This window comes from Terrapene carolina, unplaced genomic scaffold (assembly GCF_002925995.2).
Source record: "Terrapene carolina triunguis isolate 2854851 unplaced genomic scaffold, T_m_triunguis-2.0 Scaffold58, whole genome shotgun sequence".
Lineage (NCBI taxonomy): Eukaryota > Metazoa > Chordata > Testudines > Emydidae > Terrapene > Terrapene triunguis.
In genome coordinates this window covers 63,164,031-63,183,242 of record NW_020664409.1, presented here as the reverse complement: position 1 = coordinate 63,183,242, position 19,212 = coordinate 63,164,031, and the positions used below count along the sequence as shown (strand labels likewise).

The following is a 19,212-nucleotide window of genomic DNA, read 5'->3' as shown; positions in this document are numbered from 1 at the left end:
GGTGCCTTCACCTTCTGCTGGGCTTTTGCAGTTTGCCTTTTGTATTGGGAAAGGGACACTGTATTTGTCTTAAAGTCAGGGATGGGAAATTGGACAATAATATTTCATACTCAGATGTAAGATACAGAGACTTGTAGAAACATTGTCAATGCAAAGGGCATTGGCTGATAGGGACACTACTCTTCAGTTTATGTTGTTTAACCCATGGTTGGTGGCAAGTGAGGTTATCATCATCTACACCAAGTCATAGATACAGCCTTCAATTTTGTCTGTCTATCGGAGTCCTGGTAGGATGATTCAGCTAGTCCATCTGGCTGTGCTTTAGCTAGGCTTGCTCTGGACAGGTACTTCATGCAACATGAAAGCAGCTCAGGAAGGTGATTATGTTATTTGCACAGAACTTCCAAGACCAGATTTTGTTGCGCTTGCCTTGTCTGAGAGATCATAGCAGGGGTTAAGACTGAACCAGACTCTCATTTGTGTGCTGGGGCAATTCAAAAATTTAGCCATAGTTAGTTCATCATCATTCTTCCGACACCACCAGGTGAAAAAGGCAGAAGTCAAACAGAACTAACCATCCCTATCCTGGGCTTGTTTTTCCAGGTCTTTTATATTCAAATACAATAATGCCACTTCAGCCATTACTGTGCTATTGAGTGTGCCTCTAGATCAGCCTGTCTCTTGCCCTGCGGTTGCCAAAGAAATGCTTAAGTAGCCTATCATTCGACATTCTTAAAAGATGTCCCAAAATTGGTCTCTCTTCTATATTACTTGGATTACTGCAGGTAATTGTGCACACATACATATATATGGTTAAGGTTCTAATTATCTGATGGACTGCCTCTCTACTTAGCCTGCCAATCCAGATGCCCAGTTCAGCAATGTAGCATCTGCTATAAGTCCTTAGATTTGAGCATGTATCCTGTTTTCATGGATATCCCAAAGAAGATCGCCTGACTCTACAATTTGCTATCTCCGCTAATCTGAAAGTCAGAGTTTGCTGGCCCTCTAGGCACAGAGTAAAACCTCTCATCTTCCACTGGTATACTTGTGAGGTATCTATTTAGGTTTTTTTAAAAAAAAAATACAGGCAGTCCTTGACTTTATGACGTTCCACTTATGACGAATGGCACTTACAACGTTTCTGAATTGACACCCCGATTCAACTTATGACAATTGGTTTCGACTTTATGACGCTCGATCCTGCAATGGAGTGAATTGCGGTTCCGAGTTACGATGTTTTGACTTACAACGCAATTTTCAGGAACCAATTGTGTCGTAAGTCCAAGGACTGCCTGTACATTATTCATTTGACTACATACTGGTATTGATTTTGATCTCATACTAGTTTTATATTCATGTAACTACACTGAAGTTAATGTAGTTATCTTTGGATTTATTCTGTTGTAGAAGACCAGAATCAGATTTATTGCTTTTGATTGGACAAGTTTTTAACAAATTGCTTTGAGCCAAAAAAGCAAGGCCTCACATTTTAGTGATCACTAATATTTGCTAAATTAAGCCCACAAAGTATAACAGATATCGGTCTCACATGAAATAAACCACCCCAAGGCTTTTGGCTGTCTCTCAAGACATCACCTTCAATTACCTTCAATGCATAAAGTCCAGGATCTAAGTTCTCATTAGCCTCTACCCACATACTCATGTTTTGGGGAGGAGCTTGCATATTTAACTGTGAATTTCACAAAGAAAACTTTGGCCTTAAGAGATTGAGAGACATGGCTGTGCATCTTGATGCACACACAGAGTCCATAACCTGAGTCGATCTTGAGACACAGAGTGATGTGTGCCAATGTAAATGAGATTAGGAGATGCCATGTGTACGTTTTAAGGCTAAGTGCATATAGGTCTGTGAGCCTATTTTTATGTATTTAATTGAAGCCTTCCTACATAAAGACACTGTGGCAAACCCAGGGCAAACAGCTACAAAGGGGGTAGTAATCAGTCCCAGGGGGTTAAAAAGGCCGCTCCCAAGCCACTGAGGAGAGAGAACCATGGGGAAATAAGGTTCAGCTGGGCAAGGGCTTACTAGGGAACTAATTAGGTTCAGCTGGCTCCAACTGCTTGGGACCTTTTTAAACCCTCCCTGGCGTGGAAGGGGGGGGAAGAGAGAGTGAGAGAACCAGGGAAGCTGCCAGGAAGTTAGTAGCAGCAAGGCTCTGAACCCTTCCTGCAAGGAAGGCTGCACTCTGTCCCCAGAAGGGAAGATAAACAAGCACAAGGGGCTGACTGAAAAAAGGAATAGCCAAACCCTGTGCTACCTGCAAGGATTTGCCTTGCCCAAGCCTGTGTCTCCAAGGCTAAAAAGGACTGAGCCTGCTGAGGAGAAGAAGGTACTTTGCCACAACACACAAAATGAACAATGATCCAAATTAAAACAAAACAAAACAAAAAGATGTTCAGGTTGTAAAAACAGTGCAGAAATTCCATCAAGGTAGGAGAAGAAATTAGAAGAAAAGACAACAACTGCTTAAGTGGGAGGAAGCTAAATAAAACCCATGTTTTCCCATTGGGATCCTCTTTATAGGACATTGCAAAGCCTTTGCTATTTAGTTTAACATAGTTTTGAAAGGAATCAAGAAGATAGGTCATAGATGTGAATATGTAGCACGCACACACACACCCTCTACACATGGTGTGGACCTGACTTTCTTCTCAGTCCTATGGGAAAAAAAGGGGTGGAGAAGTCTGAGCCAGAGATGCTAAATGCGCCATGACGTCAAAGAATAGCAGTTTACCCATAATTTTTAACAAAATGGGTATCTACACCTTCTAACTGTGGAAAGCTGTTTTTTTTTCCAGAACCTTTTTTAAACTTCAAATTATAATTGTTGCTGTTTGTTCCACTTTCATTGTGTGTGTCTCATGCTCTATGATTTGAGATTTAATAAATAAAAAGAGACAGTAATCATTCTCTGACTGCATCCTATTTAAGTGTGTATTATCTCTTCACACTACCAGACACAGCACCCAGATTGAGCTGTTTTGTTCCTAGACAGATTTCAGAATAGTGAAATTCTAGTCTTCAGAAAAATTTGGTAGATAGTGCAACTTTAATCATCCCTTGAATTTCAGGTAACATATGGACAAATGTTGAAAGGTCATTATACTAATGTGGGGTCTCTGACAAAGAATTTGGTAAATACTCTGAACTCAGAATAGACAAATTTGTACTGAAGTTCAGTGCAGACAGTATAAAAAGACGAAACAAAGTTGTTATTGTCCCACACAGAAAGCTGGAATAGTTGGAAGAACCAAGGCACAAAAATATAATCACAGGCATTTAATAAGGTGTAAAGGGTTTAAGTAAGGTGAGGAAAGTGGTAAGTCATAAGACAAGCCAAACAAAAATGCATGGAACTACACAGTTTTGCTATTTCAACAACTTTCATCAGTAATAAACAAGAAGTAGGTAAAAAAGTGGTGCTTTTGGTGTGTATATCTGAAGACACTGTAAATGTTCAAAAAGTATCCCACCAAGGAGCCATAAATAGGGTCGTGAAAGCTGAATTCTGATCCCACCTTCAAAAAATCAATCTCGGAGAAGTTCTTAGAGCTAAATTATCCTTGAAAAGCTTGGTATAAAGTGAATCAGTCTCTAAAGCTCACTCGCTGAGAAATCACCGCAGACAGGAAATGAGTGGTTCAAAATGAGTTTTCGGCAGTTTTGTCGGATCCATATTAACGTGGGGTTTTCAGAAGCCCCACATAAAGCTGATGATGACAAGAGGCTGCAGAAATCTTTGCCTAATTTGCTCAAACAGCTGACAGATGTACTTGGAAGACGCTAGTTTTCTAATTTGACCCAGACAGATAAAGCAGCATTTTTTTTGTGGGAGGCAAGACAGACATAAGAATGGGCAAACTGGGTCAGACCAATGGTCCATCTAGCCCAGTATCCTGTCTAACAGTGGCCGGTACGAAATGCTTCAGAGGGAATTAACAGAACAGGGCAATTATCAAGTGACCTATCCACTGTTGTCCAGTTCCAGCTTCTGGCAGTTTGAGGTTTAGGGTTACTCAGAGCATGGGGTTGTGTAAAATGGCCCACAAGGACTCCTCAGTTGGGATAGAGCGATGTACCCTGGTTTTTAGCAACAGTCTGAAGCCAGTGTCTCAGCACCATGGAACCTGCTTTGGTTGTATGCAATAGAGTGAAGAACCAACACATCTGTCTTGGCCACTGTGAGGCTGTTAGGCTCAAAAACCTTTGTCTCTCCAGACTTTTGCTACCAGTGCGATTGGTAGAGAAGGTCCCTCCCCAGTGGGCAGAGATAATGTCCCTTGCTAACAAAATCATTTCCCAGCGTCACGAGCAGGCTTATTGATCAGGTGAATGGCAAAGTGATGCATTGCTGGTGGAAAGAAGATCTGGTCTGCCATCCCCTAATCCAGTGGCCACTTGTGAGAATCTATCACATTTCCTGGATTGCATGTCAGCAGTCACATTATCCTTCCACTAGAGATACATGATGACAGAAACATCTCATGAGATGGAACCAGTGTTGCTATCTCCTGCGATTTTTATCATGGTTCTTATGACATTTGGTGTTTTTTCTTTAAGTCCCATGTCCTGGAGTCATGTGATTACTAAAAATCTCGCTTTTTTAAAAGGAAAGGTAAATTTGTAGCCAATGCGGCTGCACAGAAAACCTTGAAAATGAGAGTGTGTAACCTAAGAACTCAAAAGCAAGACAAAAAACTAAAAACATATTTACTTAAAAAACGTGAAATTTTTTTAAAGCAATTTTGTAGTTTTGAGTGATCCTGACTTTTGAATGCTTGGGGGTGGTAATACTGCAGATGTCATTTGGGGCATAATGTGGCCTGGGGAGGATATTATTAGAAAATAAAGGATTCTCATTCCTGAGTCTTAGCTTCTTAGTGTGAGCTCTTAAGGGTGGGGCGTTTTTGTTTTGGGGGATTTGGTTGGTTTGGACCCTTCAGGACAGTGGTAGAAAGGTAGGATGTAAACCTACTGGTTGCCATGCACCACCCCTGCAAAGTAAAAATGCTGCCCTGTACATGTCAGTTGCTTTTTGATTACAGTCAACAAAAGAGCTCTGCAGGAGACTGCACTTCATGGGCCATTACTCCAGCTCTCCATTGGATCCCAACTATACCTTGTCAGGTGCCTTTTTTTCCTGGTATTACTCTGCCTCTCATAGGGTTGTTGAATTTTTAAGGCTTTTCCCTTGGGTGCCTCTGCACTTCTGTAGTGTTTCTGCATCCATTTGCATCAGTGCCTGCCTTGGTGCTTGAGTGCCTCTAGCCTTTGGTGCCTGATAGATGTGGAAGTGGGTTTCATCCAGTGTTACCAACTCTTGCAATTTTGTGTGTTCCTACTGACATTAAAGCCCTCTCATTTTATGTCTTCAGTAGTTTACTATTCCAATTCCCTCTTAGTCTTCCTAATTTCCATCTTGCATTTGAGCATCCATAGTCAATGTCCTTTTCTGTTGGCTTACTTTTAACTATTTGAATGTCACCTCTCTGACTTGAATAAAGTCTTGCCAAGAATGGTTTTATTTATGCCTTCCTTTTCATCTTCTGTGATTCAGTTATAGTACACTTAAGTAGCTTCCATTCTGAGTTAAACTTTTTTCCATAAATTACCAGACATTTATTTTAGATTTGTTTCAGGTACGCTAATCAATTCTCCATAAGCAAATGTATACAATTTTGAGACACTAATTTAAAGGAACCTGATTTATAAAATGGCTTATTGCCAGCAAAAGACTCTCCTGGCTACCCACTTGAGACCCCTGCTTAATACCTCCCTCCAGAAAAGCCTGGGAAAATAAATGGATCTTTCAGCAGGATCATCAAAGTCAGGCTCTGGCAGATCAAGTGAGCACGGAGGAAATAAATTCTAATGCCAATGAGAACAACCTGCTATCAGCTGCATCTCTTGTTAAACCTGGTACCATTATCTCAATCATCTTGGCTGAGCATAAGTGCTGTGGAATCACAAAAGGAAGGAGACAGCCTGTAAAATAGGCAGAGAGGGACCCATTTAGAGCTAACGCTTCAGACTTAATCTGGAAATGAACTACTAGTCAGGACAGGGCACATGTATAGCATGCTCCCCACTGGAATCTAGCATCAGAGGCAGACAGCTGCATTCTACAATAAATGAATGGCCTTAAAGTGTAGGCTTTATGAGGCACAGCAGTTGTGGACGAGAGACATTTCTGAATAGCGCGGGTCAATGTGCTGTAGCATATTTAGAAACCTGTATCTTCCACTTGAGATTAGGGCTACAGATCAAAGGACAGTCATTTGTGCTACTGACTGTACAACTGTGGGAATATATTTACACAGCACCTTTTAACCCAGATACGAAAAATGCTGTGCATTAAACAAAGTGCTGGAAATTGTTCTCAGATCTTCCAAGATGAAAGGTATTATATAAATATTAAATTCCCCAAATCTGTAAACTGGAAGCTAACAGAAATGTGTGTCCTTGATCTGCAGTCTTTAAAAGTAATTACATAAATACACATACAGAGTACAACTGAAATGCATCCACCTCCAAGGCACAGAGTGGCAATCAATCAGTTATTGCATGGCATGGTATATAACATCTCTGTTAATCTCCACTCTCATATCCTGTACCCGTGTAATCAGATTCCCAATACTGGAGGCTTATGACATGTGGAGAGTCATCTGTATAAGACCTAACTAGCCTGTTTGGCAGTCTTTGCGTACTGAGTGTCTGTAGCACAGCGGGGCGGATATCACATGTACGTTCTCTGTTACATAATGATATTTGGGGTTCCACTGTTTGCTGCTGGTACATATCTACCAAGTAAATGTGTCAGTACTTCTGGGCATTCATATTTCTCATGCATATAGTAGCTTGATATGGAGATGACAGGGCGTGCAGCATTTCTGATAGAGAATATGCATATCCTAGTCTCCAATTGTCAGTTTTTGCTTTACTGTGTTTCACCATGCCAGCTGAACCACGGCATTGCCTCTGAGTATGCTCTGGTACCACCACACTTAGTACAGCCATGAGACCTGTGTGCTAGGAAGTTTCATATTTCTTACACACATCACCATTTACTCTTAGATAATACCAGCATCCTGTGGCTCCTATCTCTTTTACCTTATGTTGTTATACTGCTCCCCATCACCACAGCACTTTGCATGTAAAATCAATACCAACAGTGCAGTCTCCAATGGGCCTCATCAAGTCTCTGGAACCTCTTCCAATTTGAGGTTAAAAAACAAAAACAAACAAACAAACACCCTTTGCTTGGAGTGAGGTTTGAGGTTTTGGTTTTAGTAGTTTAATTCTTAACCTACACAATACTTATTATATAAAGTGATTGAAATGTTACAGCAGGGGGGCACAGAGAAAAGTTCGGAGGGTGCAGCAGGACCGGGCCAGCCCCCACAGGGGGTGGGGAGGGAGCGCTATCCGGTCCAGCTCCCGGCCCCAGCTCCACCCTCAGCCCACAATCCTCTGCTGAACCAACTGTGCAGTAATGGAGGGGTGGTGCAGACAGATTCCATTACTGGTAAGGGTGGGGGTGCAACAGGAAAAGTTTGGGCACTACTGTGTTACAATATACAACTAATCTACCTAGGTGATGAACTGTGGTGCCCTTATGTTTCCAATGCAAGCCATCTCTATTTTTATAGAAATCATACCCATTTCTCAAGCCATGCTGCCTCCTCAGATCACATATTATCCATGCACATCTCACGTCAGACTTTGGCTCCACAAAGCTTTACAAATAAAGGTTATTTAAAATTCAGTATTCTATATTTAGATGTGATGCTTTCTTTTTAGTGTTACACACTAAGTCAGCCCCTTAAGAGTCTGACATTTTCACATGCTCCATTTCTCACATAGAGTGATAGACTCAAGCAGCTCAGTCTACGTACCTTAACAAAGAGAAGGTTAAGGGGTGACTTGGTTACAGTCTATAAATACCTACATGTGGAAACAAATATTTGATAATGGGTTCTTCAGTCTAGCAGAGAAAGATGTAATATGATCCAATGGCAGGATGCTAAAGCTAGACAAATTCAGGCTGGAACTAAGGTGTACATTTTTAACACTTAATTAATTAATTATTGGAACAAATTACCGAGGGTTGTGGTGGATTCTCCATCACCAGACATTTTTAAATCAAGGTTGGATGTTTCTCTAAAAGATATGTGCTAATAATTACTTCACAAATAGTTCTATGGTATGTGTTAGACAGGAGGTCAGACTAGATCAGGGATTGGCACCTTTGGCATGCGGACCATCAGGGAAATCCGCTGGCAGGCCGGGATGGTTTGTTTACCTGCAGCGTCGGCAGGTTCGACTGATCAGAGCTCCCACTGGCAGCGGTTCGCCGTTCCAGGCCAATGGGGGCTGCGGGAAGTGGCAGCCAGCACATCCCTCAGCCCACGCCGCTTCCCACAGTCCCCATTGGCCTGGAACGGCAAACCACGGCCAGTGGGAGCTGCGATTGGCCGAAACTGTGGACGCTGCAGGTAAACAAACCATCCTGGCCCGTCAGCTGATTTCCTTGATGGGCCGCATGCCAAAGGTTGCTGATCCCTGGACTAGATGATCACAGGCCTTCTGGCCTTGGAATCTATGAATTAACCAATCTTGCTCCATTTTGTATTTCCTCTCACCACATTTCAGCACACAAACACTAACTCAACTTGGTAAGAATGCCATCATCCACTAATTGTACTACATCTGAAGAGATATGAAACTATGAAAAGATTTCAGACAGAGCTTTCCGCTTGGTCACCCAGGCCATATTTGGTGCTTTCATACATTTGCAAGATGCAGCTTTATGAAAGCTTAGTATCAACTTTACTGCTTTGTGTTCGTGGCATTCTTCCACTGTCAGCCATGCTGCATCATAATTTTTTTAAGAAATAAAACAATATGGCCCTGATTTTGCAGTGAACTCAGATGGGCAGATCTCTTACAGCCACAGGGAGCTCCACTGACTTCAATTGCCATATGGAACTCATTGCAGGATCAGGGCCTAGAAAAGCCAAGATTTGCCTAAGAAGTTTCTTCCAAATGACCAACAGGTAAATGACAGGTTTCAGAGTAGCAGCCGTGTTAGTCTGTAACAGGAGTACTTGTGGCACCTTAGAGACTAACTAACAGAGACTAACATGCTCTCTGTATGTGTGTATATATATCTCCTCAATGTTTCACTCTATATGCATCCGAAGAAGTGGGTTGTAGCCCACGAAAGCTTATGCTCTAATAAATTTGTTAGTCTCTAAGGTGCCACAAGTACTCCTGTGTAAATGGAGTTCTTGAACCTGGGCCGTACTTAAGGCTTTACCTCTGCTGCATTCATCTAAGGTAATAATATCCTTTCTTGGGAGCTCTGACCAATATGATACATGATAGTTCAAATGAGGTTTAACAAGTGCTATAAAGAGAATCAAAGAAGAAGGAAGGAGGAGTGTTAACAAGCATTTGTGTGATTTTAAAACAGCATGTGGTGAGCTCTTTTCCCAATGGTTATGTGCTCACCTTAAGTTTAAGATGGTGATTCCTGTAGGGGTATACTAAATAGATAAGCACCTGTTTAAAATAAATATAAAATAAAAAAAGAGTATGTATAACCATATGAGGAACTGTAGCTTTGAGACATTCTACAGGATATCTAGGGGTTGCCACGGTAACGTAGACAGATGCAGTCAGGAATCTTTTAGAATAGGCCAACAGGAAAGAGCCATTAAGGTTAAGACAGCCAAAGAGGGCATGCTTGCTTACAACTTGAGATGCAATTTCATCTCACCTCCCATAGTTTTGTTTAGAAGCTGCTACTTAGTTTAAAGCACTCCACGGAAATAGTGAAGATTTAGCAAATCCAGATTTAGCAAACCCTGCAAAACCAGAGATGCTATCACAATGTCTGGAGTGGTTCATGACCATGTGTGCCAACCTCCTGGCAGACTGTCAAAAAGCAGGACAGACACCCCAAACTGGTGGTATGTTCTATAATTAGATTTCACATTTGTTACTGGGTTGGGGAAATCCTGGAGCACTCTCTGACAGTCTTACTATGGAGTCACAGACAGTCCCCTTAGGCACTTCAGTCAGTGTTTAATTTGTAATAAAAGAGGTGCCAGGCCACAAGCAATTTTTTTACATTCATAACTGATGCAGCAAGCCCAGAGGTGGCAGGGCTATCAAGACTAGAGGTGCCAGGGCTCAGTCCTGGCAAGCTCTGGCACTAATTAAGCACTGACTCTAGTCTATCTTGCCATCCAAGCAAGCTGGACTTAGTGATAAATGGTCACTTACATCAAAGATCACAAAATATTCAGGTTACTCCCAGTCCCAAGAGACCTGACACTTATCCTAGGTCAATTTGCACCTTAGATCTCACACAAAAGATAATGCTTGTAGCCAATCCTGTAATAAACTAAAGGTTTATTAACTAGGAAAAAGAAATGAGAATTATTTACAGATTAAAACAGGTGAGCATATATACGCAAATGAGTTTCAGTCTGTAATCCAACAGGTAATAGAGTTGTAGAAACCTGTCAGTTCAAAATGTCTTTCAGGGCTAACCCATGCCAAGCAGCATGGGGGATCTCTTTGCTTATGTTTAGGAATCTTTGCCCCTCAAGAGTCCAAACAGCATTAGAGAGATTCCGTTTCTCCTTGTCAGGGATTTTTATCCCCTCCACTCCAGAGTCCAAACTGATGGGATGAATTCATGCATAGATCTCTCCTTCCTGAAGGGAATTAGGAATGCATCAACAGGGTCTCTCTGCTTTGATGCTATGCAATACCTTATTTACCTTCCATGGGCCATCTTGTACATAGGACAAGCCCTTTCCCTTAATTAATGCTTCTTTTCCTGTTTGGGGAGTTACACAACCACAGAGGATTACAATGCCAACATAAATTTGCACCATGGGCTATAGAGGTTGTAAGAGAGATCAATACACGCAGCACCATATAAGCATTCTATAAAGTCTAAACACTAATTATTCTATAAAGTCTAAACACATTTTTATCAACTTAACATCTAATATCTATTTTGATAGTGCTAACATACAGTTGAGCAAGACTGGTTTCCAGCTGTAGGATAAGTATAAAATTCAAGAATTATAGTTATCTTAACTTTGGTTAAGGAAATATATGTGTGTTGTAAAGAAAGGCTCTGACTAGCAAGTAGAAGGAAGGCCTTGGAAATAATGAGTTTTAAGGCCAAAAGGAATGAAGAAGGGAGGATGTCTGGTTCAAGGAATAACTAATGAGATAAGGGGAAGTTTCTAAAAAGGTGGCCTCTGACCAACAGGGGTGACTGCAGATGGTTTTAAATCTAACAGAATCTGTCTTAAAATAAGCCAACATGGCCCTTCCCCAACCTCCGCACACCAGCGTTAAAGCCTGTGTGAACCCAGGTGCAACAGGAAAACTGTTGGGCAGAAAGAAGGAGGGGAGGAAAGGAAATTCTAAATCTTATCTGGATTAACACTGGAAATAAGGGTGAACTGACTCCAAGTAGGTTTTTAGCTAAAGTCAGTAACTGGCAGCGACATCACTTGTTTGTTAAAGGGTATAAAAAGTAAACTCTTCAAGGGTTCATCGTTGGAGCTGACCAATATCAGTCTAAGCATCCCTGGATTTAGCCCGTTTGTAAGTATCTTGATCAAATGCTTATAAATGTTTTGTTACTGTTTGGATATAGTAAATTGCTTATTATTTAGGCATGTTTAGAGCAACTGCATAAAGTACTTGGCCCTTGGACTTATTAAAGAAACCTATGGTTAAATTGGTGTTCGGTGCTTTCCCATATTAATAATTTCAAAATGCATTTTTAAGTGTTCAGTGAGGCAGCTGGTCTGCCAGCATCATATAGGCAAGATCTCTAAAGATTTCTTTTAGGGAAGACTTGAAAGGAAAGTAACAACGGGAAGGACCGGAGTACCTGTGACAACTGAAATGCATACAGAAAGTGGGGTGGGAATTTATTTCTCGTCTTTAATTATTCGAGAAGGGTTGTGGAGAACAGTTTTAGAAAACTCAGTTGAACCCAGGAAGTAGATTAGGGACATGTAGGAACCATTTTAGCCACCTCAGAAATGTAGCATAATGCAGCAACTACATTAATCTAGGGGAATATATGAAGAATACTGTATCTTATTGAAACCACAAGAAGAATTTAATGATGCAGAATGCAATTACTGGAGGCCAAGACACTAGGATTAAACACCCCTAACTGAGATATTTATCAGTTTAATTATTGCTCTATTGTTCCTGATATCTTTATATAAACTCCTTTGTAAGCTTTTTGGTTTTGTTTTTTTTAATAAAGGAAGTTCCTGTATATACAGGTTTTCTTTTTTACGTTGTGTTACCTTAGTGGAGATGTTTTATAGAGAGGACATAAAAAGGATAATTTGCCAGAACTGGTCTTTCCTTTAATCATGCTATGACATGACAAATAAAGAAGATTGATCTGATCTGCATGTGCTCCTGAACTGAAACACAGCAGATGTGGCAGCAGCATAACAAACAATCCTCTTTTTAAAAAAAGTTACAACTTGATTTTGCATTTGGGAGAAATGTATGACACATTGGGTTAGAGCCACAAAAGGATTTAGGGGCCTAACTGTGACTCTAGGCACCTAAATCTAAAATTTAGATCTTCAAAACCCCTACTCAGTTGCTGCCTAAAGCCATAGGTGCCTATATTTCTGCTGATAAAGTTCCGTAGCACCTAAAATCTGCAAATCTACCAGCGGGCACGTGCACAGCTGCCTAAATTCTGCCTAGCTCATGCCTTAGCCTTAGAGGGATGCTCAAACTAGGCATTGCCCTGCCTATCTTACCTGCGGGGCCTGATCCTATAGGACTACTCAGAGCATGACTACTGGATTGGGCCTCACTGAAACCATAGCTGGGGGAGGAGTTCTGATATCCCTCTTATATTTCTTAGAACATCCACTCAGGATGTGGGAGTTTCAGGTACAAATCCAGCCCCTCTGCCCAATATGGAGCAGGAATTTCAACCCAGGTCTCCCACAGTGTTGGTGAGTGCTCTAACCACTAAGCTCTGTGGTATGTCTTAATGTCTCTTCTTGAAGCTGTTCCACTGTGTACAAATAGTCACTGTAGTAAATCCACCTCTCTGAGAGGCAGTAGCTAGGTTGACAGATGCATTTTTCTGTCGACCTAGCAGTGTTTACATGTGGCGTTTAGGTCGGCTTAATTACATTGCACAGTGCCTGAAATTTTTCACAACCCTAAGCGACATATTTACGCAGACCTGATTTTGTAGAGTAGACCAGCCCTAGACACTGCAACACTGAGCCTAAATTCCCTTTGTGGATCTAGTCTTGTGTGTCCATTTCTCTGCACATTAAAAATCTAATCCTTCCAACCTTATGCATAATCAGTAAATGTCAATTTCCCTGCACAAACACAAAGGATAATCATCTAAATTTACAGATAGGCAAAGTAAGAAAACTGCTGCTTTAGAACCTATCAGACTGTGATTTAAAGATATTTACATTTTTTTTTAAACTTTTTATTAAGGCAAAGTTACAATAAAACATTAACATACTACACCATAAGTTACTTACTAAGCATAAGGTTAATATTCAAAGAGTCTGACTAAAGATTCTGGCTTGCTGGTTGGGGAACCCTTTTCCTCTGAGTACGCTGAAAAGGGTGACCACATTTCTAAATACCTATCCTCTTTTTGTCATTTCTGATGTGTATGTACTTGATGTGAAAGTTTATCCATTACAAGGGCAGTCCATATTTTACTATACCACAGTTCCATAGGAGAAGTCACATTTCTCCCAATAAAGTGAAATACAAAAATCATGCTAACAGTAAAAAAAAAAAAAAAAAAAAAAAAGATTAATTTGTCATTCCGTTTAAAATGTATATCCTTTATTGGAGCATCAAGTAAGCAGGTCAGGGAAATATCAATTTCTACCATCATTAAATAATTATTGTCTGATCCCCCATTACTTACTCACCACATAATTTCCTAAAACCATAAACATTTAAAACATATAAATTTAAAAATGCTTAAAATAAATATTGATCTTATCTGTCAAAATTACAAAAATATGTATTCTGCCTAGCCTAATTATGTGTTAGTTTCAGGGTCTGAGCATCCAATTTTTGAAGTGCAAAATGTTTTGACATACTTAATTGGCTGTGGGTATGAAGATATATCAAGTATGTACCCATCACTGTTTATTAACAGTGACTAAAATTCTCTCAAACCTGTACTGCAGTAATCAACTTTGATACTCTTATCTGTGCACACACAGATCTTCGATTGACAATAATTACTAAAAACAGACTTTAGTAAGATCTACTTACACAGAAAGAGGGAGATATGAAAGTTGACAGGTACCATTTGAATCGCAGAGGGAAATTTCCCCTCTATATTTGCAAATACCAACTATTTCTTATAAAATTAGGTGTTAGAGAAATGTTATGCTAACTTTTTTGGTGTGGAAAGTACAATAATGCAATCTTTAGAGTATGCAACTAATCAAGGTTAGTATCATCCAGAAGTAATACTTTAAAGTGAATTGTAAATATTTTAATATAATTGAAAAACATGTTTGCAGGGGCTGAAGCATCTATTGGTAAAGATCTTAGCTATAGGAAAAACAAATAAATGTGCATATTTATACACAGCCAAATCATTGTAATTTATTTATTGTTAGCTAGTAAGTCTGTTGTGAAAAGTGATATTAACATACAAGTATCACTTTTCACAGCCCTGCCAAGCATGGGGACAAATTAAGCCCTGAATGGGGAGTCGGAGGAGGCAACGGAGGCCAGGGGCATTGGGGGTTTGTGGGTGGGGGAGGCAGCAGGGAGCTGGAGCCTGAAGCCCCGTGGCCAGAGCCTGAAGCCTGCCACCGCACAACCAGAGCCTGGAGCTGGAGCCTGAAGCCCCTCGGTCAGAATCTGCCACCGCACCACCTCAAAGCCTGAGCCCCACTCTGCCAGGAAGGTGGGGAATTCACTGGCTGCCTGCTCCTCCCGCATTGTGCCCATGGTGTCTCCAGCGGTGGGCAGAGTCCAACCCCTGCTGGCAGTTCCAGCAGCCAACACCAAGACGGTGCATCCAGGAGCAACAGGGAGGGGGAGGGGCCACTATTTTGCCACCTACCCCCACCCCAGGAGGCTGTGACTGTAAGAAAAGCCCCTGGTGGCCACATGTGACCGCATTTGAGAAATGCTGATTTATACCTAGCTCAAGCCTTTCTTTGACATGACATGACATGAGGATTGGAAGATTGCTTAGGAAAATTAGCAGATTCAAAAGACAGTAACAAATAAAAGCATAATTGAAAGATTATGTGCTTACTCTGAAATGTGGCACTTCTGTCAGTTCAAGCCAACATTTGGAAATATGAAACAATTTTCACTGCAATCTCTTTAAATCTAAGATAATGGAATAGACTGACTGAGTTGCTTAAATTCAACCGTAGGGCACTAACACAAATGAAATTGTATCTCTGCAGTTTCAAGTGCATTAGAGTTCTTTTTAATAGTCAAATATTACCTCTCTGTGCACTTTATTTAATTACACTGTGCATGCATCTGCAAGGTGCACCAAGGACCCAAATAAAAGCAACTGAAGTTTTCATTTAAACTAAACTAATAATATCGACATCCTCACGGATGTGAATGTACGTGTTTGGTCTGTTACTCAATAATGCTAGAGTCTCATTAGATCCACACCTCCACCACCCCTGCTTTAATAGCTGTTAGTTAAAACACTGGTTAGAAGCATTACTTTCTTTCCTAGAAAACACAAATAGTTCCATTTACTGCACTAATGTTGTGTCAACATAAGTGATTACTTATGCCATTTGACACTATATAATTTAACATAAAATGGAAAAATATCACCTGTTCTCTTCAGCAGACAGATGAACTCTAGAATATGGACTATATGGCCTGACATGACAAGAGGGTGAGCTTAGCTACACACTTCCCTTTGCCACTCAGGGACAACTATGGGAGAAACCAGCACATATGATCCCAGCAGGTGCACCTTTGGAATTAGCAAAGATCAAGCATGATCTTTGTTAACCAGAATACCATGTAAAAGTGTCATAATAGACTTCCAAGACTTTTAATGCATTTTAAGCCATAGTTTGATTGAAAAAATAATACAACTTCATTGGGTTGAAATGGAGACAGACCAATGCTCTATTATTATGAGTGTTCCAAAACGGATACCTTAGAAACTAAAATTAATGGGTCATGTTTAATGGAGGTTCTTCAGAGCCAATACTTGTGTCAGCTGAATTAACCTTTAATACGGTCATTAACCCATCATTCTTTGTTAGTATCTTTCCAAACCAGTGAACACACTAGGATGTCTTATAACTCCCTGCTTCTACTGACATCCATCTCCTCTGCCTGCTGCTCTAATCTCCACAACAGTGCTAAGCCACATCTTCCCAGAAAGAGCGGAAACAACCTGAGTCACTTCCTACATTTCTTATCTGCATTTCATCTAATTACAGTAGCATCTAGAGGCCTCAGTTGTGCCAATCATTTGACCAACACACAAAAGGAGACAGGCCAAGTCAGGTCCCTTTCACTTGAAAATATAAATAAAACAGCTGTTTAAACTTCTACTATCCTCTTCTCAGTAGTACCTCTTTCTTTCAATATAAACTCACGCCCCCTCCTTGTCCTCCCACAAGCATCTTTTATTTTCTCTTTCAACCCATGTAGAGTTGCTAATCAGTAGCTCCTATAATCAGTTCCCCATTTAATGATCTGTCTCTGCATACCAGCTCTTGTACATAGAAGCCTGTTTGGGGTATTAGAACAGAACAAATTATATATATATATACACACGACAGGTGGATTTCCTCCCTTGGCTCAACTCTTAAAAATCTCTGTGATCAATGAAACATGAACTCCTGGGTGTATTCCATAAGCAAGATACAGCGTCAATAGCCAAGCTGTAATATGGCTGTACTAATGGGAGGAGAACTAGCTCCTCTGACTCTTCCAAAAGATATACGATCAATCAGTGGTTCACCAAGCCTTCTGTTCTACTGAACCTAGGAACTGTTAGTGGTATCTGACATTTTACCTTGATGCTCTGGATCAAAACATAAGATAAAAGAACAGGGAGCAGCAGCAGAATCCATTTTAGGCACTACTTCTACTCCTGTAACTTCTACTACATTGGCTTTCAGTTATGGATGCTTTCCAAAATTAGGGATTTAAACTAAAAGACCAACTTCTATCTGATATGGTTCCTTTCCAGTCAAACCTTTCTACCATAAGATGTTGTTTCCTATCACTGGGGAAATTTAAAAGTAGCTCAGAGAAAGCACTAGAAAATAAAACAGCTACAGGGAACAATCCTGCACCTGTGGCAGGCATGGACTAGCTGATCCAATAGGTCTTTCCACTTTTAATTTCTTTGTTCGATAAATGGGAAATATAATCCCCATTGTTTACTCGAGAGCCCTTGGCTTGTGACAAGCTGCAGGGAAGCAGCCCTGCTGTGAAGCAGAGAATTGGCATCAAACATCCCACATTCTGGCGCAAAAGGATCCATGTTTCAGTTGGAGGGATTTTCTGTTGCTGGAGGGAAGTGACAAATTAACCAAACACAGCTCCAGACACTTGCCAGTCTGCGTCTCTCCAGCCAAACGCTCCCAGTGTTGGAGACACTGCAGGGAATCCGGGGGCTGACGCCTGGCAGCTTCTCTGGAGCGGTGAGGAGGCTTCTTCGGCCGCCTCCCAGGGAATCCCCCAGGCCCGGCACCTCGCAGCTGCTCTGAGCTTTCGGCCGGGAGCCACTGGGGCCGCCTCCCCGCGCGCATCAGAGTCCCGGTGACGGCTGGGCTCAGCTGAGCCTCCCACGCTCCGGGTCACGCACCCAGGGAGGGGAACCCCGACTTGGACTGCTGCTTATCCGAGCGGAAATGAACACCCTTCCCGGGCTGCCCTCTCCCCGGCCGGGCCCCACGGCCATGCGGCTGGAGCCTCTCCCAGCTAGCCACACGCACACGCCGCGGGCTTCCCACGGCTTGCGCGCTCGCTGCTTTCGGAAAGGCTCCGTCCCCCAGCTCCCGGCGGCTTGACGCCCCGCTGCAGCGGACACACGCTACGCGACTCACCTGCCCAGCGACCGACTCAGTGCATCGTCCTCCCCCGCGCCTTGCTGCTGCTGCTGCGTTGGGGACCCCCCGGCCTGTCCCCGGGCGGCCGTAGCTCAGTGCTGGAGTGGGGGTCTGTGTCCGCGGCTCACGCTGTCACTCCGCTCCCCGCATCCCAGCGCCAGCTGAAGCTCCCAAATTCACAGCGCTCCGGCGGCATGAAGTCATCCTCCTCCTCCTCCTCCCTCCCCCGGATCGCTGCACTCCGCAGCCCGCCGTGGGGAGGGGCGGCGGGCTGGCTCTGCCCCCACAGAAGGGTGTGGGGCTCGCTCCTCCCCCTACCCGGGGGGCTGCGATGCCGCGCGCGCGCAGCGAAGGCCCCGGGAGCCGGCCGCGGAGGGTGCTGGCTCGCAGGGGTTGGCGGCTGTGCTTAGCAGTTACGAGCCCTCACCCCGGCTTGTGCTGCTGGATGGGCTGTTCCGTGCCGCGAGCACGCTCCCCTCCTGAATTCCCTTCTCCTGGCCCTGGAGCTGCCGTGCAGCTGGGGATTGCCGGGGGAGGTTCCTGCCAGCTGGGTTTCAATAGTGCGGATCCAGGGGGAGACGCACCTGCCCTCCTGCTAAACAGGACTCTTCTCCCCTATACTGGAAAGTCATTGTGGTCTTGTATCCAGCCAGGGCCGGCTTTAGGAAGTACGGGGCCCAATTCGAACATTTTCGCTGGGGCCCTGGCAGGGATGACTTAAAAAAAAAAAAGGGGGAAAAAATCCCCTTTAATTTCTTCCATGTATTATTTACTTTCCATTACTATATAAATAATAAAATTATATATTGTACATTGCTGGCTGGAGGCAGGGCAGGGGCTGACTGGAGGTAGGGTCTGGCTGGAGGCAGGGCAAGGGGTGCGGGGCTGGCTGCGGGCAGGGCAGGGGGTACAGCAGGGGCTGGCTGTGGGCAGGGTAGAGGCTCCCCTGCTTCTACCGCCCCGGCCCTTTAAATAGCTGCCGGAGCCCTGTGGAGGGGAGATTTGCCCAATTCAAGTCATTTTCAGGAAGAATGGCTTTATTGGTAT

At 42.6% G+C, this 19,212-nt stretch overlaps 1 protein-coding gene across 1 annotated transcript in view; it reads right to left on the bottom strand.

Annotated features, from left to right (window-relative positions):
- PKIA (cAMP-dependent protein kinase inhibitor alpha) overlaps positions 1 to 18,381 on the bottom strand; it is a 58,696-nt gene extending 40,315 nt beyond the window's left edge. Inside the window, exon 1 of the mRNA XM_024209011.3 lies at positions 18,163 to 18,381. The gene's annotated coding sequence lies outside the window, so the exon portion shown is untranslated. The remainder of the gene's footprint in view (positions 1 to 18,162) is intronic.
- Positions 18,382 to 19,212: the final 831 nt, after the last annotated feature.